General features: G+C 41.2%; 1 protein-coding gene across 26 annotated transcripts in view; it reads left to right on the forward strand.

Moving 5' to 3' along the window:
• Positions 1 to 26,229, forward strand: part of GRIP1 (glutamate receptor interacting protein 1) — a 369,729-nt gene that overhangs the window by 292,697 nt on the left and 50,803 nt on the right. The window lies entirely within an intron of this gene.

The following is a 26,229-nucleotide window of genomic DNA, read 5'->3' on the forward strand; positions in this document are numbered from 1 at the left end:
CTAGATGTCATCAGGAAACAGTGCAACTCACCCAGATTGGCACCAACTCCATTGGCTACAGACAGGAAGAACTTCAATGTCGCGACTGACCTTGCATCGCATCTCCAGGTGCCGTCAGTCGATGCCCCAGTGGCGGCTTTGCTACCTAATGCATTCATTCCCGGGGATCCGGACAAGGGACTGTGACCAGAGGAGCAGCGATTGGACCAAGTCTTACAACGAGCCTACCAAGTAGCGGCTTGGGCCATCCGTTCGGCATCTACTGTGTCTTTTTTTAACCGGACCACACTTCTCCTTGTGAAGTGGGGTCATGGGGTACAGATGGGTTTGCTGATCACGTACCTGGCTCCCTGCCACATGGCAGCAGCTCTGCCCGAGCTAGTCAACGTCATCGCAGCAGTGGCGGTTGACACCCCTAGACTTATGGTCATGGGGGATTTCAACCTGCCGTCTGTGGGTGAGACGTCTGAGGTGGCTCGGGAGTTCATGGCTTCCATGACAGCTATGGACCTGACCCAGCTAATTCATGGCCCTACCCACATGGGGGAAACACGCTGGACCTGGTTTTTGTCTCTGGACAGTGGTTGAGTGATCTTGAGATAGGGGATATAGTCACCGAGCCCTTGTCATGGTCGGATCACTCTCTCCTTCGTCTTGACCTTCAAACTGCTGCACCTTGCTGCAGGGAGGCGGAGCCGGTAAGATGGTTCCGCCCCAGGCACCTGATGGAGCTTGATAGGTTCCAGATGGAGCTTGGGCCATTCCCTGAGGCTTTGGCTCACGCCTCAACTGGAGACCTAGTGGCCGCCTGGGATAGGGCGGCCGCTGGAGCTCTGGATCGGGTCGTGCCTTTGCAGCCTCTGACCCGGCGCCGATCTTATCTGGCTCCTTGGTTTACTGAGGAGCTAAGGGAGTTGAAGCACCGGAAAAGATGCCTAGAGAGCAGATGGAGGGCCAGCCTTTCTGAATCTGACCGGACATTGGTAAGATCCCATATTAAGAATTACCTAGTGGCGATAAAAGCAGCAAAGTGTAATTATTTTGATGCTCTTATTGTGTATTGTGTTCCACCAGGGAGTGCAGGAGGACCCCTTGGAGAGTAGAGCCGAGGACTTTGTACAGTATCTGCATGACAAATTCACTCAGATTCGGGAAGACCTGGACTCCGATTGGGTAGTTTCAGGGGGGATGACTGAGGCAGGTCTTGAGAATGTTATCTGGGATGAGTTTGATCCTGTGACTCCTGATGACGTGGACAGGATTCTGGGTAGACTGAACGCGACCACATGTTTGTTGGACCTGTGTCCCTCCTGGTTAGTGCTGGCTTCTCAAGAGGTGACGCGAGGCTGGCTCCAGGAGATTATAAATGCTTCATTGGGTGAGGGTGATTTCCCCGCCGCCTTGAAAGAGGCAGTGGTGAGGCCTCTCCTCAAGAAGCCTTCCCTGGACCCGGCAGTGTTGTCAAATTATCGTCCGGTCTCCAACCTTCGCTTTGTGGCAAAAGTTGTTGAGAGTGTGGTTGCGCAACAGCTCCCCCAGCACCTGGATGAAACGACGTATCTGGATCCATTCCAGTCGGGCTTCAGGCCTGGGTACAGCACGGAAACGGCATTGGTCGCATTGGTTGATGATCTCTGGAGGGCTCAGGACAGAGGTTGCTCCTCTGTCCTGGTCCTATTAGATCTCTCAGCTGCTTTTGATATCATTGACCATGGTATCATGCTGCACCAGTTGGAAGAGTTAGGGGTGGGGGGCACTGTGCTATGGTGGTTCTCCTCCTTTCTCTCCGACTGGTTGCAGTCGGTGTTGGCAGGGGGGCAGAGGTCAACCCCGAGGCGCCTCATATGTGGGGTGCCACAAGGGTCGGTCCTCTCGCCCCTTCTGTTCAACATTTATATAAAGCCGTTGGGCGAGATCATCCATGGTTTTGGGGTGGAGTACCATCAGTACGCTGACGACACTCAGCTGTACATCTCCACCCCGGACCAGCCCAACAATGCCCTTGAAGTGATGTCCCAGTGCCTGGAGGCCGTGCGGATCTGGATGGGGAGAAACAGGCTCAGGCTCAACCCATCCAAGACTGAGTGGCTGTGGTTTCTGACGTCCCAATATGGTCAGTTGGTGCCATCACTGACTATTGGGGGCGAATTGCTGGCCCCCACGGAGAGGGCTCGCAACTTGGGCGTCATCCTGGATTCACGGCTGTCTTTCGAAGAGCACTTGACGGCCGTGATCGGGAGGATTTTTCATCAGGTTCGCCTGATTCACCAGTTGCGTCCCTTTCTGGATTGGGACTCCTTACGCACGGTCTCTCATTCCCTTGTCATTTCCCACCTGGACTACTGTAACGCTCTCTACATGGGGCTCCCCTTGAGGAGCACCTGGAGGCGCCAACTGGCGCAGAGTGCGGCCATGCAGGTGATTATGGGAGCGACATGGCGTTCCCATGTAACACCTCTCCTGCGCAAGCTGCACTGGCTCCCGGTGATCTTCCGTGTGCGCTTCAAGGTTTTGGTTACCACCTTTAGAGTGCTCCATGGCTTAGGACCTGGTTATCTATGGGACCACCTGGTTATCTATGGGACCGTCTGCTGCTACCAGTAGCCTCCCACTGGCCAATACACTCTCTTAGAGTGGGGCTCCTCCGGGTGCCGTCGGCCAAACAATGTCAGCTGGTGGCCCCCAGGGGGAGAGCCTTCTCTGTGGGGGCACCTACCATCTGGAATGAGCTCCCCCCGGAGATACAGAGAATCCCGGATCTGCGCACCTTCCGCCGCGCTCTCAAGACCTTTTTATTCCATCAGGCTGGCCTGGCCTAACTTTCCCTTTTTCCCTTTTAAAATGTAAATTTTAATCTGTTCTTAATTATTGGGGTGTTTTAAATCTGTCTTGGGCCAAATTGTTTAATTCGGTTTTATTTTGCTTTTAAATTTTGTATTTATGTGTTTTATCTTGTGGCTGTTCACCGCCCTGAGTCCTTCGGGAGTAGGGTGGTATATAAATCAAATAAAACAAAAAACCAAACTAAACCCAGGAACTTCAATGGTTTCTTTTGCTGTTGCAGAAAGAGGGCAGAGGCACATCACCCCTAAAGCTCCCGATTCCCCAGGTGGTGCGCAGATCCCTCCGGTCATGGTGGTTTCCAGCCATCTCAGAAGATTGCCTGTTTTTTGATCCCCAGAGAGTGGTGGTGACGACGGACACCAACCTTCAGGGCTGGGGTGCCCATTGTCAGGGTCAGATAGAGCAAAGTCAGTGGACCGGCATCGAGACTCGCTGACCGATCAATTGGTTGGAGTTGCATGCGGTTTTCCTAGCTCTTTGGGCATTTCACCATCTCATTGCCGGCTCCCATGTTCTAGTCCTCACGGACAATATTACGGCAAAGGCTCACATCTACCGACTGGGGGACACAAGGTCCAAGTCTCTTATGGCAGTGGCGATGAAGTTGGGGCTCTGGGTAGAACGTCATCTCAGCTCATTGAGAGCGGAGCACATCTCTGAAGTGGCCAATGTACAGGCGGATTGGCTGAGCCATCAGCACTTGGACCATGCAGAGTGGCGCCTGCACCCCTGGATATTCCAGGACCTGGCGGTCCATTTCAGCACTCCGGAGGTCGACCTCTTTGCGACACAGACAAATGCCCAACTTCCACGTTTCTTTGCACGGTATCCATCGCCTCACGCAGAGGCCACCAATGCTCTTCAGGCCTCGTGGCCGACGGGATTACTCTACGCGTTCCCACCAATCTTCCTCCTTTCAAGGGTCATACGCAAACTGTTGCTGGAACAAGCGGAAGTGATTCTTCTGGCCCCTCATTGGCCTCAGAGGCCATGGTTTGCGGACCTCGTTTCCTTATCTGTCACCCCCAGGGGGCGGATTCTCTGACGCAAGGGGCTCTATATCATCCAGACCTCCCGTGGCTCAATCTGACCGCTTGGAGGTTGAGCGGTGCGCTCTAGGAGCACCAACATCCTGGCGGACATTATCCGGACAATTCAGGCTTCGCAGAGGCCTTCTACGGACCGCATCTATTCAGCCCCCTGGCGGGCCTTCTGTGCATGGTGTGAGCGGAATGGGGTTCTGGCCCTTCATGCCTCCATTGTCAATATCCTGGTTTTCCTCCAGGAGGGTCTCTCCAAGGGGCTTTCCCCCGATACTTTGCGGAGACAGGTGGCAGTGATTTCATCGATACTTACCTGCAGCTCTTTGTCCTCCTTGGCTCAACACCCTCGTTTCTACGAGGAGCTACCAATTTATGCCCTCCTGTACTGCATTGGTACCCGACCTGGAACCTTTCGATTGTGCTGAACTCAATTATGGGGCCCCCGTACGAGCCGTTGCAGACGGCGAGCCTCCGGCTCTTATCGTGTAAGGTCGCCTTTCTGGTGGCCATCACCTCAGCCCGCCGCAATTCTGAAATTGCCGCACTTTCTACTCGTAGTGACCTCTGCGTGTTCCACGCGGATTGAGTGGTTCTCCGCCTGGATCCTACCTTTGTTCCAAAAGTCAACACAACGTTCCACCGCATGCAGGAACTCATCTTCCCTAATTTCTGTCCTTGGCCTGCTCATCCCCTGGAACCCCGGTGGCGTACTCTGGAGGGCGCTCCGTGTGTATCTTAAGCGAACTGCTACCATCTGCAGGACAGAATCGTTGTTTGTGTCCTTCCTACCCATTTCTCTGGGTTGCAAGGTGTCATCATCGACCATCGGACGCTGGATCTGCCAAACAATTGCCACTGCCTACGAACCACGTTCCTTGCCGAGACCTCCTCGTTTGACTCCACATTCGATCCGCAGTGCGGCTACATCGGCAGCTTGGGCCACGCAGGCCTCTTTGCTGAAAATCTGCAGGGCGGCGACATGGACTTCACCTTCTCCCTTCATCCAGCACTACAAACTGGATAAATTCGCTTCAGTGGATGCCGCCTTTGGACGTAGAGTGTTGCAGCAGGTCTATCCTGGGGAGGGTTTTTCGGACCAGCCTGTCTGTGTTTTGGGACAGTGAACTTGAGTATGTCCCATCCTGGCTGCTGTCTCCACCCACAATGGAGAAGGGGTGTTGGTCCTACCTGAGACGCACCTTCTTGTTGGGTGGAGACAGCAGCCAGACTCTCCCTTCGCCAGTCTGCTCTCTCTCTCTCACTTACTTCTCTCTTTGTCTCCCACACGCCGAGTCTGTTTCTTCGTCTTCGCCAAAAGCTGGATCTCCCCAGTAACAAGGGCGGGACTTAATAGCTATGACAGACTCAGTCCATCAATCTGATCAGACGAGTACAACCCATCCTGGCTGCTGTCTCCACCCGAGAAAGTGCGTCTCAGGTAGGACCAACGCCCCTTCTATATTTTTTGTTTCCTTCCTTTTTTATGTATATTTTTCCTTTTCCCCTCCTCTGTTTTCATTTTTCCTCTTTTTTAAATTAGTTTATATTAATTTTACATCCTTGTATTTTTGTACTTCAATAAAAAAAATGACTAAACATTCTCTTTCGGAAGAGAAAATATATGAGATTTTGGTTTACATATGAGAAATTGGTTTTCTGAGATAATCACTATGGGATGGTTTTTTAATTCTGATACATTTAATTGAAGCTGATTATTCTAGAAAGCAATTTTGCTTTTACCAGATAAAATTTTAAGAAGGAGAATTGTAAAGATCTAAGAATATTGATCAATGACTAGTTATATATGTTTAATCATAAATGTGGATTAAATATTGGAATATTTTGACATACAGCTGGATTAAATTTTGTAACCTAAATGATAAAAAGAATTTATGGTTATTCAGTGCTGCATTCCAATTTTATTCCGTATGACACATACAGTCAAGGCATCTACAAAGGGAGTAACCAGCATCGAAATAGTAAGGGAGACTAGAAATCAAACCCCTACCTCATTTTGTGTGCATGTGTGTGATGTGTGCAATGCATGTGGAAAAGGAGAGGGGGTTCAATTACTCAACCAAACCCATCATTTTGACATCCCCCTCCTGATTTTAATGAACTAACTTTAAAAAACCTAGGAATTCAGTGATTATGCTTTGACGCTCCATGTGATATATTATTGTCATTCTTATAATCTCCAAACAGAAAACAATAAAAAAGAAAAGGTAATGCTGGTAATTCATTTACTGGTAAACCTTACCTTTCAGATCCTCCCCAAAGAAATATAAACAAATTTGGGTTGTATACTACAACTTTGAAATGGCTCTAACAAATCCAAATGACATTTCTTTCTTGCACTTTGGAAACAATGGACTCATTAAAATTGGTTGCATAAACATAGCTACCTCTAGGAGGCCTCATTAAAATCAGTTGCATAAACATCGGCATCTCTAGGGGAGAGGCTAAAGTGAAATTTAATTATTATCAAACAAATACTGATAAAGTTTCATTATCTGAATTAACAAGAGAAGAAAAGTTCATATTGTTCTGAAAACTATTTATGTTAAACATTTATGTTCAAATATTTTTTATTTCTCTGAGTAGTGAAAGTCCAGGGACAATAGTAAAGGCCTTAGTTTTATCAGATGAAATGTCATGGCAGATTTCATGGCCATAGTCTGATAATCTCATCTCAATTTAACAAAACTACATATCCTTGATTTGCCTTTGCATTTTTTTCATCACACTCTTTGATAACCAAAACTATCTTGTTTGGCACAAATATAACCCCCAGGAAACTAATTATCATCTCTGGCCTCCCTTAGACATGAAAGCTGACTGGGTGACAATCACTCTTTCTTCGTCCAACTCACAGCATTGTTGTTGTGAAGTAAATAAGAGGCTAAGATATTATGTATGCTTGCTGCCTTGACTATTTGTCTATCTAGGCAGAAAGTAATAATAATAACTAAATAACCTGTGGACCATTAAGTCATGGTTTCAGAGATATTTTCTTACCTAAATTGAGAATCAGAATGACCAAAAAAAATAGTCCGAGCAGGAGTGACTTCTGATTTCCTGCCAGCTTCCCCATTGAGTTTCATTGTAGGAAACTGGCAGGGGACATCAGAAATCTTCACACCCTCCCTATTCCTTCCAATAATTCAACAACCTCATGTTGAATTCCATCATTGTGGGGTATACTCATTTCAGCTCTATGCTGTCTTACTGATCCATGAAATAAATTTGATCTCGGCTCCACCGGTCTGCGTCTGGGCTCGACATTTGATTTGCTGGTTGGAGTCTGGTAATAAATGTCCAATGATAGATTTGCCCTTCAGTAATCACTGAATGATTCCATGTTTACCATTACCATCAGTTAATTTGATTAATCCATTTATGCTGATGTACTTCATATATTTTGTGGCAAATAATTTTACAGTTTGGAAAGTGTGAAGTTCTCAATCAAGTTTGAGGTTTGAGACTAAATTAAAATTGTGTCTGTATGGTCCCAATCTCCCCCCCCCTCCCCCCGTTCATCTCATCAGGATCAGACTTCTAATAGTATAATTTTCAGATAAGTGTATTGGAATAAAAATTCATTATGTATTCATTTATCATTTTTATATATCTCACAGATTATGAGTCTGAGCAGTTTAAAATAGCAACATAATAAAACAACAATAAAAAACAATAATATATGATTGAAAACACAAGAAGAGAGCATCAGATCTATTGATTTGTTTAAAATAGAATTATAGGACAGGACAGGACTAGGTCTAGGACTAGAATTTCAGAGTTGGAAGGGACCTTGGAGGTTTTCTAGCCCTACCCCCTGCTCAGGCAGGTAACCCCATACCATTTCAGACAAATGATTGTCCAATCTCTACTTAAAAGCTTCCAGTGTTGGAACATTCACAACTTCTGGAGGAAAGTTGTTCCACTGATTAATTGTTCTAACTGTCAGGAAATTTCTTCTTAGTTCTAGGTTGCATCTCTCCCTGACTAGTTTCCATCCATTGCTTCTTATCCTGCCCGCAGGTGCTTTGGAGAATACCTTGACTCCCTCTTCTTTGTGGCAGCCCTTGAGATATTGGAACACTGCTATTATGTCACCTCAGTCCTTTTTATTAAACTAAACATACCTAATTCCAGCAATCGTTCTTTATACGTTTTAGCCTCCAGTTCCCTAATCATCTTTGTTGCCCTTCTCTGCACTCTTTCTAGAGTCTTAACATCTTTTTTACCTCATGGCGACCAAAACTGGATGCAGTATTTTGGGCAGCTGCAACACACTGCTGGCTCATATTTAAGTGATTGTCCTCTAGGACTCCAAGATCCCTCTCACAGTTACTACTATTGAGCCAGGAACCACCTATACTGTCCTGTGCATTTGTTTTTCTTGCCTAAATGTAGCACCTTATTTTTTTCACTATTGAATTTCATTTTATTAGATAGCACCCAATGTTCAAGTGTGTCAAGATCCTTCTGTATCTTAAGCCTATCTTCTGGAATGTTGGCTATTCCTGCCAGCTTGGTGTCATCTGCAGATTTGATGAGTTCCCCATCTATTCCCCTTATCCAAATCATTGATGAAGATGTTGAAGAGTACTGGGCCTAAAATAAAGCCTTGGGATACCCCACTGCATACTTCCCTCCATAGAGATGCAGTTCCATTGAGGACTACACGTTGATTGTGGTTGGTAAGCCAGTTATGAAACCTTCTAGTGATGATGCTGTTTAACCCACATTTTTCTATCTTATCAAATAGTAGGTTGTGGCTTACTTTATCAAATGCCTTACTGAAGTCCAAGTAAATGATAATCACAGCATTCCTCTGGTCCACTAATTTTGTCACTTTGTCAAAGAATGCAGTAAGATTTGTTTGACATCATCTGTTTTTGACAAACCCATGCTGGCTTTTGGTTATGACTTTTTTTGCCTCTAGATGTTCATTAATTCATTATTTATCTTTTCCAGAATCTTCCCAGGTATTGAGGTAAGGCTGATAGGTCTGTAGTTTCCTAGATCTATTTTCCCCCACTTTTTGAAGATGGGAACTACATCAGCTCTTTTCCAGTCCTCTGGTAGTTCCTTAGAGCTCCAGGATCTTGGAAAGATATAGTTCAGTGGTTTTGAGATCATGTCTGCCAGTTCTGGTCCTGGTGATTTGAATTTGTCTAGGATGGACAGGCGCTCACTTACCATTTTCTTCCCTATTTTAACTTGTGTTTCTAATCTGTTTTTTATGGTGCTGTTTTTGATAGGTTGGACTGTTTTTTCCCTTTATGTAAAGACAGATGCAAAAATGAGTTGCTTTCTCCCTGTTGCTTGTCACCTTCTTGCCACTTGCTCCCATTAATGGACTAATTGTTTCCTTGACTTTTTTCTTGTTTTTAACAAGTTGAAAGAAGCTTTTGTTGCTGTTGTTGTTATTTTTGAGTTTTGTTGCAAGGCTTAGTTCATTTTGAACTTTACCTTTAATCACTTCATCATTGCAAGGTCGGGCTATTTGCTGATATTCTGTGTTACTTATGTGCACCTCATTCCACTTTTTATGCTTGCCCTTTTTGTCTTTCAATTTATCAGAGAGTTCTTTATGCAGCCATGCTGGTTTCTTTTGAGAGCTGTTATTTTTCTTCTTCATTGGTATTTTGCTAGACTTGGCTTTTATAATTTCACTTTTCAAAATTTCCCAAGCTTCTTGAGTTGTTTTCTCCTTGAGGATTCTCATCCATGGAATACTTCCCAAGTTCTCTCTAAGTTTATTGAAATTAGCTCTCTTAAAGTCCAAGACTCTAGTTTGACTTTGTTCTATTGCTTATGCTTGCATAATATTCAATTCCAATATTGCATGATCACTTACCACCACCCCCAGGTTCCTGTAATTTCAACTTCTTGAACTTCTGTCATTTCGTCTCTGTTAGTGAGAATTAAGTCCAATATGACTGATCCCCTAATTCTCTACTTTTTGGGAGACAAAGTTATCTATTAGGTTTGCCAGGAACCTGTTTCACCTTCCACTTGGTGCAGAGTTTGTCTCCCAGTTGATGTCAGGATAGTTAAAGTCCCCCATTACTATTGTGATGTGCTTCCTACATATCTTAGTTAAGTGACTAGCAAAAAGTTAATCTATTTTCTCTGGTTGGGTGGCCTATAGTATACACATATGACAATGTTATTCTTCCCCCTTTTATATTGACCTACATTCATTAAAGACAGTTTTCATCATTTTTGTATCCTATTTCTGTAGATATGTAGTTATTTTTTATATATAGTGCAACTCCCAACATCCTCTTTTATTTGGCCTGTTTCTTTTAAATAATTTAAATCCCTTAGCTGTATATTCCATTTGTGTGTTTCATCCCACCAAGTTTCCGTAATGGCACCAATGTCATATCTGCCCTCATTTATTTGAATTTCTAATTCACCCTTTTTATTCCACATATTCTGTGCATTGGTGTAGACATTTGAGTCCTTTTTGACTGACTCTGTGTTTACTTTCTATATAACCTGTTTTGTGCCTGAGTTCCCCTACTTCCTTACCACCTGTTTGATTAGTACACATGGTATGGCACTCACTATTAAAAGCTTGATTTTGCTTGACAGCAAGGTTGATTTTCTTACCCGCACAAACATCTACGTTACAAGCACTGATAACCCTATTCTTTTTAGATTGCTGGGTACATAAATTTTCTGTATCAATTAACTCTCTGTCCCCATTGTTTAGTTTAAATATTTCTCCTGAAAATCCATGAATTTAATGCCAAGTAATTTAGTCCCTTTCTTTGATCGATGCAAACCATCTCTTTTGTAGTTTTTCATTGGACCTGCTGCAAACATCATGACTAATAAAACCTTTACACTATTCCTTTAGCCACACATTGAACTCTACTATACACTGGCCTTTTCCTTTTTGTTCCTTATATACAGGTAAAACCTCTGATAAAGTAAGCCTACAGCCTATCCTACTAAGTTCCTGCCCCAAGTTCTGGAAATCATTTTGCACAGACAGTACATCTTTTTGGGACAGATCATTTGTTCCAAGATGTACAACAGCATCAACATCACAGTCCTTACTGGCATTCCTGACTATCTTAAAAATATGCCTCCTCTATCTGCTAGCAGTAGCACCTGACAGACACCTGACCTCTTTCAAAACCTCCACATCTTTTCCTAAATTGACATCCCTTACAATTGAATTACCAACCAGAAGATGGCTTCTCTTTTTAGATTCCTTGCTCTTCTTGCATGACTGATATGTAATACCTGATTCACACTTTCTCCTGTCCAAAACAAGTTCTTTGTCTCAACCACGATCTCCTGCTCATTTGAGTTATTGTCATTATAACCAGCTTGACCTGCCAGCTTGATATCTCTATTAAGGTCAGCAAGGCCACTGTATCTGTTATGCAGGGACACAGAGAAAGCTTTGTGTTTGTGGTTCACAGCTCTCACCCTGCCAGATGCCACTTTTGTCCATACTGCCCTTCTCCTGCAGGATCTGTGGTAGAGGAAGCTGATAGGGGGCAGCTCAATAGAACAGAATAGCTAAACTGGACACCTGATTTCTGCCTGAAGAGCACAGACTAGAGAAACTAGATAAACAATCTGTCCATGTAGATTAGTAATTTGCTTACAAATAGGACAGTATCCATTTTATGATAATCTGAATCAGCTATGGATCTTTAAAGTACTTAATGGAAGTGATCTATTGAATATTTGTAAAGCATAGTATATTTAATATACACATACATAATAATATTATCTTGTTGATAACTAATCTCATATTTATTTTATTTTTAAAAAAATCGTATTATTTATAGAGCCAATCTATTTCGCCATGTTCTGTCCAGATTGTAATTTTCTGTCCATGTATAAATTTCATATGAGGACAGTAACATATTTTTGTGATTCCCATTTTCTTAGGAACATTTCATTGCTTTATAGGATCAATATGGTCAAAGGCCTTTTATAGTCAATGAAACACACATCGGCTTCCTTTTGGATTTATTATCCAGCATGTATCAGCAATAAAGTCTATTGTTCTTTAGCTTTTTCTAAAACCAATTTGGATATCTGGCATTTCCCTTTCCATACAGGGATTTAATCTGCATTGGATTTCCTAAGCATAATTTTGTTAATAAAATGAAATTAAATGTTTTATGTAATAGTTTGCATACTGCCTTCTGTGATATTGTTATCTGTTAGTCACAATGTCATTCTACACTTTCACTGGCATACTTTGGTTGAAATCTTTACTGATTCTATTTGTATTGCTTGCCATATTTTTGTAGATACTCTATTAATCTCTGTAACCATCTGACCTGGTAGTGATCTAACTTCATCCTGTAATAGCAGAGGTTCTTGTAAATAAGGAATATCTTCTAAAGTATCTTGTATGCTGAGATCTGCAGTGTATAGAATTTCAGTATGCTCCTTCCATCTTTCTTTGATTTTTTTTTTAATCAGTTACCACCTGTCCTTTGGCATGCCAATTCAGGTTAGAATCGCCTTCTGAGTTCAGAAATCTTTTAGAAGATATTCCTTACTTTTCAATATCAGTTTCCTTCTTTGATGTCTTTACAAATCTTGTTGTGATGCTATTCCTTATCTCTTTTTTTTTTTTTTTAATTTGATTTATATGCCGCCCTTCTCCGGAGACTCAGGGCGGCTTACAGTGCGTTAAGCAATAGCCTTCATACTTTTGTATATTTATACAAAGTCAGCTTATTGCCCCCACAAACTGGGTCCTCATTTAACCTACCTTAGAAAGGATGGAAGGCTGAGTCAACCTTGAGCCTTGGAGAGATTCGAACCAGCAGTAAATTGCAGGCAGCTGTGTTAATAACAGGGTGCTTTAAACCACTGTAGTACCAAGGCTCTTTGAATAACTCCCTGAAATTTTGTGTTAACTTCTTTCTGAAATCTTTTTCCTTCCTCAGCTTTGGCTTCTTTTTTATTCTCTGACCATTTCTACCCTTTGTTCTGAAATTCATTTTGTTTTGTTTTGTTTTGTTTCTTCATCTTTTCACATTCATCCTTAACACATTTTTTGACTGCATTCTATAGGTTCTCTGCTTCCCTGTCAATGAGGTTCAAGATTTCTAAGTAATTTCAGGTGTTCTTCTTGAAAATAATGAGTATAGGCTTAAGTTCATAGCAGGGATGTTATCTGCCTTGGTTCTTCCACTTTAGCTTGATTGGGAAATTGGTTATGACCAATTTGTGATCTATTCCGCAGTCAGCCCCTGGCCACATCTTTGCTGTTATAACTGATCTCCTCTACATCTTTTTACAGATAATATAGTCAATTTTATTTCTGTTTGTGTCATTTGATGATATCCATGCAAATACTGTAGGTGTTGGGTGATTACTTGAATAATATGTTAGCAATGAAAGAGTGGATTGGCGGAAACTGATTAGTTGTTACCCTGCTTCCTTTCTGTTTCCAAAACTGTATGGTCTAGCTACATCTTCCTCCTTACCACTATAAGTACAGTATAAAGTGAAGCAAGTTTTATTTACTGTGGTAAATGAGGAATGGAAGTCCTCTTAATTTTGGCCTATCGGATATACTGTGGAAGAGATTTTGAATAAATATTTGATTGTCCAGCATTGTTTTAAGCTGCATAAAAGTAACTGAAAAGCTAAGAATTGTTTTTTAATTGCCAACTTTCCCTTTGGCTGATCACCAGTGGTGAGATTCAGCCAGTTTGGGAGAACCATTTGTTAACTTTCTGACCAGTTCGGCGAACCGGTTGTTGGAAGAAATCTCCTTCCAACAGCCTTTTGTTTTTCCCACTTTACAGGGCTAATCCTGTCAGGAAGGCAGGAAGGAAACATTCTGGTGTGCCTCTGTGTTGTTTCTAGCCTAATCCTGTTTATCTTTGTTTTCAGAAACTGCCTCTCAGGTTAAGCCTTGTTACATTGTAACAGCCCTTAATGGTTCTTGGCAGTATGCCCAGACTAGCCGGAGCTGCATCTCTGGAGGTTTTTGTTTGGTTGTTTGTTTGCTAGGGGCTTGACTTTTTTAAAAGCTTTTTACACTGCTTGGAGTGTACTTTTGGGGTGTACTTCCAAGAGTCAGGATGTAAGCTTGGCACTCTGTCTGATTTTTTTACTGCCTTTCTGGGGGCATGTGATCTTTCCTTAAATCTGGATGATTTACTTAAGATATCTTCTGAGGTGAGGGAGAGCTCACAGCTAGTATCTTTTAAGTGGTGCAAATGGATCTAATGATTGCTTCTCCTGGGTGGGAAACTCTGCTTTGTCAGTTCACTGAGCACAGGAGTCTCTTGTCTATTGGGATTCTTCAGTCATCCAGGTCATGGTTGTCCCAAAGGTGCTTTTTTCAAAAGTGTTGGAAGAAATATCCATCTCGTTCAGTGTCCAGGAGAAAGACACTGGAAACATGGAGGCTGATTGGACAGATGGTTTATTGGTGAACAGGACCACATGGGTTTAAGGTCCTGGGCAGCTGACCAATTGGTTTGATGAGTACATGGATTTTTATACAGTTTGTTCTACAGCATTTTATAATTTAGAGGCTTGTTTTGTGTATTTTATTTGATTTTAATTAGTTTGTCTCACAAAGGCCGGCAATGCCGGTTTTTAATCTTGTTTAACAAATGTAATTAAGTGAATCCCAGTGGTGGGATTCAAATTTTTTCACTACTGGTTCTGTGGGTGTGGTTTGATGGGTGTGGCTTGGTGGGGCGTCATGTGACTGAGTGGGTGTGGCCAACTCAACATCACTCACAGCAAGCTGGGGTGGCACCACCCCACCAAGCCACGCCCACAGAACCAACAAAAAAGTTCAGCCAAGTCTTCTAGCATTCAACCTGGCTGCTTCTCGCCTCCTTCTCATGTTTGCTCTGTGTGTATGAGGCCAAAAAGGAGGAGAGAAGCAGCCATGTTGAAGGCTGCAGCAGAGAGAAGCCAAACTTTTCTGCCTCCCTTCACAGCAGAGCTGCTCGGAAGGCAGCTCCTGTAGTCTGTCCCTTTATGGTCCCCCCTCCACCCCCCCGGTCGAAGTAACTTAAAGACTGTGGCAGCTGCCTTCCAAGAAGCTTCGCTTCGACGCCGTCCCTCCGGCACAGCAGGCTGTTCTTCTGGCCGTGTCTGACCGCAAGAGGCACCATCAGACAATGGGGTACATGTGCACAGCCGGTGCGAACAGGGCAGTGATGGTGGCGATGGTCATAGGATTTGTCAAGGGACTTGTGACCATCGCCATTGTTGTTGCCCTGTTTTTCACACCGGCCGCCCACACGCACCCCATTGCCTGCCATTGCCTCTTGTGGCCGAACCCAGCCAGGAGAACAATCTGCTGCATCAGAGGGACAGCATCGCAGTGAAGCTGCTTGGAAGGCAGCCGAAAATGACCGGCGGGTAGAGGCTTCCCGCAAAAGATGGCCGAGCCTCGCCGTGTCCCCCCCACTAAGGTGAATGGAACAGAAGGTAGGTGAGCGAGGTAGACGGTGAATGGGTGGTGAGTGGGCGGAAGCTCTGGGACAAGACTAGAGCCGTGCAATGGCATGTTCCCCGACCCAGCTGAGGCAGGCGGCGAGTGGGCAGTGGCTCCAGAGCAGGACCGGAGCCGGGGAATGGCACGTTCCCCAACCTGGCCGATGTGGGCGACAAGCGGGCGGAGGCTCTGGGGCCTCGGGGAATGGCATGGCCCTGGGCCCTGATCCAAGGCAAAGGGCGAGCAGATGGCATGCATACCTTTGGTGGGCTGAGCAGACCAGGCGATGTGCGGAGGTGACTGGCGAGGCGATTAGCTGGGTGCGTTGCAAAGGCAACATATATAGGGGATGGGTGGGCTGGGTGGGCGGGGCGGGCGGCGACCAGGTGACCGGGCAGGCGTAGGCAGGGTCAACCAGAGATGATATTTACCAGTTCAGCAAACCATTCAAATTGCCGCTTCCGGTTCACCTGAACTGGTCTGAACCGGCTGAATACCACCTCTGGATATATTCTATTTGTTGCATTGTTTATGTCTTTAAAAAATATAATTAATATTTTTCTCTATACTGTGGATGTTTTAAATGATTATGTTCCTTGCTAGGAATATTGATTGAATTATAGTCATATATAAATAGAAAATATGTGTCAGACCTGGAAGCCATCTTTCTACCTTTGTGCCTTCAGGCTTCAGTCCTGCCACAAATCCTGCTGTGGGAAATTGGGAGAGGGGATTGCATAGAGGGAAGAAGATATGTAGTCAAAATAAAATTCTGTATAGGAAATCAAGGTCATGGTGCCCTGCAGCTGTGTTGAGAAGAATGAGGAGATATCTTCTTTTCTGGATGGTACCTGATTGGATGTGTGGTGGACATGTGGGAGGGGGGCAAGGTCTTGAACTTTCTTTTGGGTGTGGAAAACTTGGAAGCTCTCAGATTTGGGTTTTCCCAGATGTGCCAATATGGCATCTCTAATAAAAGTTAGCTTTGAGGAACTTCAAGCCTCGGAGTTTGATTTTGTTGGGGGTGTTACTTGGAACCCTAATAATATGATAATAATAGAAAAGTTGTGAGTTTGGAGATTCCTGAGCTACGTTAATGTGCTTTCCTCCTGTCATTGATTTGGGAGGAAAATACCTAGATAGAAAAAGGGCTGCCCCAAATGCCCCATATACATTGTTGGTAGCTCATTGGCAAACAGACCAGTCAGTGCCACTAACCTTATTTCTATAGACATAACTATTGAAAATTGGTATGTAATTTAGAACCAGAGAATTTGCTTTTTTTATTAATAATAAATACAGTGGTAGCTTGGTACTTGTCATTAACAATAAGTAGCAAACAAACCATGCGACTTACTATGTGACCCTTTGTTTCAGCCAGGAAGGACTTCTGGTCTATCCCTTTTCCTATGTCAGCCCTTCCCAACATGGCCAACGTCCTGTCTGCCTTCTGTGGCCTTTCCTGCTTCCTTTGCCTCCACAAGTTGTAAATGCTCCAACACTGGAAGTTTTTAAGAAGAGATTGGATAACCAATTGTCTGAAATGGTATAGGATTTCCTGCCTAAGCAGGAGGTTGGAGTAGAAGACCTCCAAGGTCCCTTCCAACTCTGTTATTCTATTCCTTGGCAGAAACTTTTCTGGCATGGCCAACATCCTGTCTGTTCTCCATATCCATCTTCCTCTTCCTACTGCAGCATGTCATGTACCAAACAAACAAGTATCAGAACATCATTTTCCCATTAAAACGCATCAAGTACCGAATTCGATGACTTTTAAAGCAGTCAAGTACTGAGGTGCTACTGTAGCAATTTGAATAATATGAATCTATATATGCAAATTCACACTTGATTGATTAAAGTATCTGGAATCTTTATTCTATGCAGTAATGGAATTATTGAACCTCTGGTCATATATTTGGTCTATATTTGACACCTAACACGAATACAATACTTCCAGAGTTAGATATCGTTTACCTAACTATATTTATTTGAATATTGGTATAATCCAAATGAAGTTTTTGTTTACCTGGATCTATTGATAATTGCCCACATTTGTATGCCAACTCAAAAGCTTGTACACGTACTGAAGTGTTTTTATAATATTGTAAAGGGCCTGTGGTATGTGTCTTTGTCAATAGCTTCATAGCTAATGTGTATATTTAGGATAGTAATTTAAATTTCATTTGATCATTTTCATGGCATCTCAAAATAAAGCACATCAAAGAGGCTTGTCAAGGGATGGAAAACACATGCCCCTTTAGAAGATGTTGGACCTTGTTCAACATAACTGATCGTGCTGGAGAGTGCTTATGAGAATTGGAATTTAAATGTAAATATAATGGGCTAATTACCTGATTTTAAATAATTTGCATACACCCATAAAATTTATCTCCTGCTTGATACATTTAGTGCTTTGATTAACTTGTATGAAAGCAGCAAATAGTACTGCATCAGCCTGTTTTTTTCTACACATACAGTAAGTATTGCAGTCAGGATTCAATGAAACATCAAATGACATTTCATTTTTTTACTGTCAGGCTAGGAAAGAAATTAATACTAGGGGTGGGGGAAAAGGAGGAGGATAGCAGGGAAATAAGGTGAAAATAGAGCTAAAATCTTTGTCTTTACATACTAATTCAGCTACCATAATTATGGTTAAGAGAAGGAAGAGAATTGGAAACATGACTACAGTACACAATTAGACTCTAATTCCTTCCATTCATAGGAAGCATAACAGTTCACAAGCAAAATTGCAGACAACAACCTAGGGTATGTTTTGGAGAAATCTAATTTTTTAATTATTGGCTTTCACATCCAGAATAATTATTGCCTCTCTTTCAACTTAGAGCAATTTAGTTTAACAGTGAGAAAAGAAAGGTAGGGCACATAATCATAGCTAGAATTTCTTTCTTTGGATTACTTTCCCTGAAGAGATTTCTGTGTATTTATTTTATCCCTTTCCCTTTCCCTCCCATAACTATTTCTAGTTGTAGATATTGCTCTTAAATAATAAACAATTGTTCCAAAAAGTGCAATTCTACCAATTGAACTTATTTTATGAGCACTAGAGCTCTTTCTACAATTTATAGTGGTGTGCACTTAAAGGTGAGCTTTCAAATCCAGCAGAGGCATTAATTGCCTTGTCCCTCTCAGCTATACTCGTTGTTCCCCTGAAATTACAGTGAAGATTCTGATTTCTGTAAAGCATTTTCTGAAAATCTAAATTTTAGATTTACTTTTCTTTATACACACACACACACACAAAGTATTAAATACATGAACAGTGTGGCATCAGGATATCATTAGTTTTGATACATAATAATAGTGGTAATATTGATAATATTAGTTACATTATTAATACTCACATGATTATAATAATATTATAAATATTAAAATTGAACTTATTAACATGTTAGTATTTGCTTCACCACGTATATAATCCTTAATCCTTGAATAATCCTTCAAATTATTCAATATTTTAATACGCAATACTAATAACAATAGTAATTTTATTTAAGTATATGTAGTAAAATCATCTTTCAATTTCTAATCTTTACATCTACATATTAATTTCAAAATATTGTATAGGAAAATGCATAATAATATTTTCTCCCTTTCTAATTTCTACCTCTATTCTAATTCTTAATAGTACAAATCATATATTATGTATTCTATTTCTATCCATCATCTCTTGCCCGTTTTAGTATTTCAATTCTTGCTGATTTTTTGGCATGTCTCCCATACTTCTCTCTTGGAATTTTGTATCTCCATGCATCATTCATGTTTGATCTAAGTATTTCATCTGTCTCTACATCTACCTCTCGCTGCCAGACCTTCAATACTCCTATCAGTGACTCTATCTTGACTTCAGAAATGTCTTTCTCTTTATCCAGTTCTATTGTTTGATCTCTTAATATATATTATCTGTCTGATCTGTTTCATAAGTTTTTATTATCTCTTTCTTCTTGTTGTCTTGTTTCATTTGTGTTTTATCTGTTCTATCCTTTCCTCTGTTCTTCCTATTTTCTCCTCTATTTCCTGGGTTTCTTGTTCATTTTTTATTGTAATTTGCTGAGAGTTTTCTGGACTCACAATTATATCATGTATTAGATCCTTTATCTCCTTGTGGTTCCTTGTTAGAGTTTTGTGAATACTTTGAAACATCAATAATATTTCGTTTTGAAATGCACTTATTTTTTCCTGTTGAAGCATTTTGCCTTATTTTGATGGATCAAAAAATTACTCAATAATCTACCAAAGTCCCAAAGTCTCAGTTATCTGTAATACCAAAAAGCCAATATTGAACAGTTTACCCAGTTTCAAAAATTATTCCTCAGGATACACAATATTTATAGTTCTTTATAATCCTCAACAGGCCGGTTTATTCTTTCTAAGTTCTCCTAAAAAATTTTTTTAAAATTTTTCTTCTTTCTCTACTTAAGCAGTTATCAGACAACATTTATAATCCTAGGTGATCCATCAGATTTCCCCATGTTTTCTTAAACCACATAGTGAACTCTTCAGTTTCAATGATAATTCCTGGTATTTGTAATCTACTCTACTTAGAAATCTTCAAAAGTCTCGCAATTTGTTCCCCTTTAGCTGTGAAACAAATAAGTATAAAACAATACGCAAAAAGGCAGCCTTCCAGGTGTTGATTGTCTTCACTCTCTTTTCTGCCTTATCAATTCTCCAATTATTACAAGGTTATTCCCAGCCTTGTAAAAATATAATATATATTCTTTCACCGGTAGATGGCACCTTCGCCTAAAATTTCAACTTTATACAGAATCTAACAGCTGATTGCTGTTCCGATTTTCTTCAAACAATTTCTTCCAATAAGCAACCAAATATTCCTAGCATTTTAAAATGCCTTTTCAAAATATTACTAATAAAATATTCCAGGCCAGTCTTTCCATATTTTAAACCTTTGTGTTCTCCCCTTAGGTTTCACTTTCTTTCAAGCCTATAATCTTTCTCTGAGTGTTTATTCACTGCCTTCTCACCGCTTTAGAGAGTATTTCTTTTGGAATTTCTTTTCTTTGGGATTAGATCTTTAGTATAGAAGTTGAAAATCACCTCACCCAGTTCCAATCCACTGTTCATGAATCGCTCCAGCACATTTCTTTCTTCAGTTGTCCCAGCTTCACAGCGGTCATAATGGCCACCTCTCGTCTTCATTGTTGGATGGGAGGGAGCCACGGATCAAGCAGACGAGCCGCTGCTCTCTGTGATCTGCAAGATGCCCCTCTTTTCTTTGTTACCCCTTCAGGGTGACTTTAGCCCAGTGGTTCCCAACATGGGGAGGACCACCAAATTTCACAGGGGGGGGATTTGATTTTTAATGGGGGCAATTGGAACCTTGGAACCTTGTTTAAACCAAGTTAATGGCCTTTTAGGCTTCCTTCGTGTGAGTAGGAGTCACTTTTTGAATAGTAAGAATGATATGCCACAAAGGGGGACGCATCAGGATTTTAGAGATGCTTAGGTGGGGCATGGCCAAAAAAAGGTTGGGAACCATTGCTTTAGCCCTTTAGGGCCCTCCAATGATGAGGATTCAGCCTGGGTTCGCGGAGCCCTGCTACCCATGACCATAACACAGCAATGCCAAACCGGAAGTCAATTTTAGATTTACTTTTCAAAGTAGAGCATATTCATTCCTGTTTTTTAATTGTATGTTAGGCTAATTTTGTTCATAATCAACAGACCATGTCTATTTCTTAATTATTGGTTTACTAACTATACTAGACAACCCATGCCCTATTGGCTCGTCATTTTAGAGATATTTCCTTACCTAACCGGGGGGGGGGGGAGATGGCCACTGGTGGGCAAAAAAGCAGTGAGAGTGGGAGCAACTTCTGACTTCCTGCTGGCTTCCTCATAGAATTTTCTTGTGAGAAGCTGACAAGACATAAGAGATCTTTCTGCCTGCCTGCCTGCCTGTCTGCCTGCCTGTGGTATGTTGCAAGGATTTGGCCTCATGTGCTCCCTCCTCGTTGTAGTACATGTGTAGTCATATTTTCCACTGTCTTTTAAAACCTCACAACACAACTATAGTCAAACTATTGCAATCTATTTGATTTAGGCCAAACATTAACTTTTTTGATCTTACAAAATGTACTATTCTGCCTTGGGGAGTGCCTGGACAAAGTTGTCAGTCATCAAGTAAGCACTCTCCTGTATTGTGAAAGAAGATAGATTTGGCATTGGGAACAAGGAATAAATGAGCAAATCATTCAGAAGGAACTTTCAGAAAAGTTTGATGGTACAGTGGTCTAAGCACCCTGCTATTAACACAGCTGCCTGCAATTACTGCTGGTTCGAATCTCTCCAAGGCTCAAGGTTGACTCAGCCTTCCATCCTTTCTAAGGTAGGTGAAATGAGGACCCAGTTTGTGGGGGCAATAAGCTGACTTTGTATAAAATATACGAAAGTATGAAGGCTATTGCTTAACGCATTGTAAGCCGCCCTGAGTCTCAGGAGAATGGCGGCATATAAATCAAATTAAAAAAAAAAAAAAGATTTGACATCTGTTGAAAAGGAAAGTGTAAGAAAGAACCTCAAAATAACCCTGCTTGATATTGTTTGGTATAAGTTAGGGCAGAGGATGATCCTTTCAAGAATCTGTCCTTCTATCTTTTCACAATAAAGAACATTTTTGGGATTCCTGAAGGGCTGATTTTGTTGGTTATAATGGAAGCCATCTCTAGATACAAAAGATTTAATTGTGTATCTTATATTCTGGCTTTTACAGCCAGCACTCGTAAGAATAAATCTAACTTTGAAATATTTATTTCTTTTATATATTCTACTTAGAGTCATGTCAAAGAGGCAGTGCTAATCTCTGTTTCTTAGCCAAGGGAGCCAGCATTGTCTGAAGACTTTTTCATGGTCATGTGGCCAGCATGGTTATATACTGAGGTACATAGAACACTGTTACTGTCACACCGAAGGGGTACCTATTTATCTACTCACATTTGCATGCTTTTGAATTGCTTGGTGGGCAGGAGCTGGGACAAGTAAATCGAAGCTCACCCCATTGCATGGCACTTGGGTCTCGAACCTGCTCTATCATTATTCTGCTGACAAGCTCAGCGTTTTTAACCACTGAGCCATCACATCCCCTGATATATAATTCTTTCTAAGGTACTTGAGGCATTAGGTTTCACATTTAATTAACAAAGTGAAATAGATAGAATGCAAACTTTTGACAGGGAATCAGTGATAGCTTTGACATTTCACCCTCTACTTGCTCACTGATAGAGTTTCTGATTTTTCTCACAAGATCTGAGATACATAAAAGGTTACTTTGATTAATGAAGCATGAATTCTGCCAAGTATGTACACTGTTAAATTGGCAAAAACAAATTCAAACAAAAATACTATACATGGACACCAGCTCCTCAGAAATGGTCAATATCAACAATGTACAAGTAATAAGGTAACAAGGTTATGCTGTACAATATCTAAATGCTTCTGTAGTTTTTTGAAGAAATTAACTTCTCCTGTTCCAACTGAATTCATCAAGGCCTCTTTAATTTTGGAGAATATGGCAGTTTAGTGCAACAATTTAAACATGCAATGCATGTTTAGGAAGATTTCCTTTGCAAAATGCCTTCTAATTGCTGAATAACTATATTTTTCACACTTCTGAAATACTTTGTATGCAGTCTTGTAGAAAATATGTGTGTGTAATACATTAAAACATCTAATGTGTTGAGTTTCAGTTTTAATCGCTGCAGTTTTAATCACTGCAATGTAATCCATATATATTTAAAGTCTGAAAATGGTTTCATACTTGTAGGAATGTCTATAGATCAATGATGGCTAACCTTTTCTGGACTGACTGTCGAAAGCTCGCACGTGCACACACAAATGCACGCATGTGCGCCCAAACCCCCAAAATGCAATGTGCTTGCAACCCCATACATGTGTCCCATACCCCATGCATGTGTGCGTGGCCCCTCCATGCATGCACACATGGCCCCTCCGCACACGCCCTACCTCTGCGCATGCACGCAGTCCCTTGCACCTATCCTGCCTCTGTGCATGCGCATGTGGCCTCCCTGCATGTGCCCTGCATTTCACACATGCACAGCAGAGAACAGAAGACCAGCTGGCTGGTGGGAAGTGCGTGTGCATGCGCAATGGAGCTGAACTGGGGCGACGGCTTGTGTGCCATCAGAGTGGGCACTGTGTGCCACGTCTGGCACTCATGCCATAGGTTCGCCATCACAGCTATAGTTTATCAACAAATTGAGGCAGCTATAAAATCCTGCATTAAGTTCTCCAAATTGTTAGCCCAACATGTAAGCTAGCACTACATATCTTTATGCATAACTCTTATTCCTGTGCAGATGAACATGAAATGCTGCACACTTATACTATGAAGTAGATGGTTTGTTCAGTGTTTTTGCTTGTAAGAGAAATTCAATCTTCAAAAACAATAGATGAAATAATTCTAGTAGCCTTGGGTAATAGTGGCAGAGAAGAATAAATGGACTTTGTAACAGGACTTTCCCTTTCATCCAAATTCTATAATAAATTCTGTGGAGCACGTTCATCTGGAAACAAAGCTTTGAATCTGTCAAGATAATTTTGTTTATCCACATTTCCTATATCAATAAATAAGCCTTCTTTCCAGAATATTCTTCAAAGGGATGGGGGAGATGATCACTTTCTTTGGTTTTACAGAAATCAAATTTGCATTCTAATTCCTATTTGAGTGGAATGCTGAAAGTATTTCTCCTTTGTCGTGATTAGGTTTCTTAAGGGAAAAAGTATCCTGTTGTTTGATTAAAAAGCCCAGGTTGTTATTAGCAAGCTGAAAGCAATTAGAGGGTCTCTGGGAAGCTTTAATCAAGTCTTGTGTGCTGATTGAGATGTAATGTGCAGAAGTAGGAAAACTTAATAACAAAATAAAATTCTATGAGTACTTTCCATGTCCATATTTCATCAGCATATATTATATAATTACATAGCCAATACAGAACATGTTATATGAATGCTTTACTGTAGTCAATCTGTAAATATCTTAATAATTTAAGTATGTTTTGTGCATGAGTAATTTATATATTTATTATTCATTTTTACAGTAATGTTCTTACTTGTACACGATAAACTAATCTGTCTTGGCTTTGTATTTATTTATTATCTTTGCCACAACTTTTTCTTAATATTTTGGTAGTCTGCATTTACTTCTTGCATTTTAAAGGACATTAGAAACATAATTGGGTAAAGTCTAAACTTAACACATTTTTTAAATTTCTACAAAACCCTGGAAATAGCAAATTATGTGAAGCAATTTATGGTTTGTGTTTGTCACAGTTACTGTGGAAAAGTTTTCACATTCTGCTGAGCTAAAATTGAATTATGCCTTTATCTTTTCAATTAGAACTAGAAGTAACCATCTTTATCATAAGAAAAATGCCAAAATCCATATCAGGATAGTAAAACTTAATCTACCAAACTCAAAGATCACAAACCTAACTCCCTAAAAACTGGAGACCAAAAATTGTAGCCAACTTCTTCCAGTGACTTAATTTATTACAGCCATGTTCCTTTGGCTGTCTCCCCTTCCCCCCAAAAGGACTTTAAATGAGTAAGATTCCAGCTGCAGAGAACTTCATGGCTAGATGGTAAAATAAATTCAGAGGGAGAAAAAAATCATCCAGAGTTCTGCATTATAGAAAGCTAATATCTTGTATGCTATTTTGTGACTTTTGGAGAGGAATATTCTAAAACATTTTCTGTTTGATGGCTATGGTGATTCCTAGTCATCCAGGTCATAGTTGTCCCAAAGGTGCTTTGTCAAGAGGCAACTGGACTCTCTGGTTTTTCTTTGAAGATGTTTCACTTCTCATGCAAGAAGCTTCTTCAGCTCTGGTTGGATGGTGGGGAATGGAAAGATTTATATTCCTTGCAGACAGCTGGTCGTTGCCTTCTTTTAGAGCAGGGCTGTCAAACTCCTGGTCCGTGGTCCGGATGCATCACATGCTGGCCACACCCACTCACGGTTTAGCGAAAGGGGGAAAAGTCCCGATATGTCACATGACACTGCCGTGATGACGTGATATTGACACCCCTGTTTGAGGTCACCTGGAGGTTTATCTGTGTTATCAGGGTCACCCGAGTAGTGCAAATGGCTGTGGAGCCTTCGTGGAATTGTTGAAAGGACTGTATTGTAGACTGGAAATAGATGATGTTGTATCCCTTCCCTTCTGTTGAGAGAGGGCTGTTCAATTCAAAATCAAAATTGCATTATTGTTACATTTGCATTATTTTTGCCATTGTTTTCACTGCAGCCACACAGAATTTAATCACTGACTTGGTGATAGTGTGGTTGGAATCTTAAAACATGAAGATTGGGATAATAAATATTCTTTGGTCTTTCTTGGAAGATGTTTCAGCAGGATATTATGTAATCAGTGCAAATATGTAAAAATTGCAGTAAAACAATACATTTTGGATTATTTCTGTTTTCCCAGAGTTATAGGTATAAACTATATACAATATGTAGTTTAATCTTTCAATTTAAGTGTTATGCATTATTTGAAATAGTTCACAGTCTATTAAACAGATGTCTTTGTGAGTTTCAGAGGTATAGTTGCCATGTATGCATATCTTGCATGTATGCATAGCCGCCCTGAGTCTCCGGAGAAAGGCAGCGTATAAATTGAACTAATAATAATAATAATCTTTTTTTTTTTTTTTTGCTAATGCTGATCTAAATAACACACTTGGCACTAAGAAGATGATAATAATTGGCATTGGTTAAAACAGGCAATATTGCAGACATATATTGATTGTTACTTTGCAGATTTAGAACTACAAGCCCAAGTGCTAAATATAATGTAATAGAATTATATCAAG

The sequence above is a fragment of the Pantherophis guttatus genome, chromosome 7, assembly GCF_059756535.1.
Source record: "Pantherophis guttatus breed Tessera chromosome 7, ASM5975653v1, whole genome shotgun sequence".
In the NCBI taxonomy this organism is placed as follows: domain Eukaryota; kingdom Metazoa; phylum Chordata; class Lepidosauria; order Squamata; family Colubridae; genus Pantherophis; species Pantherophis guttatus.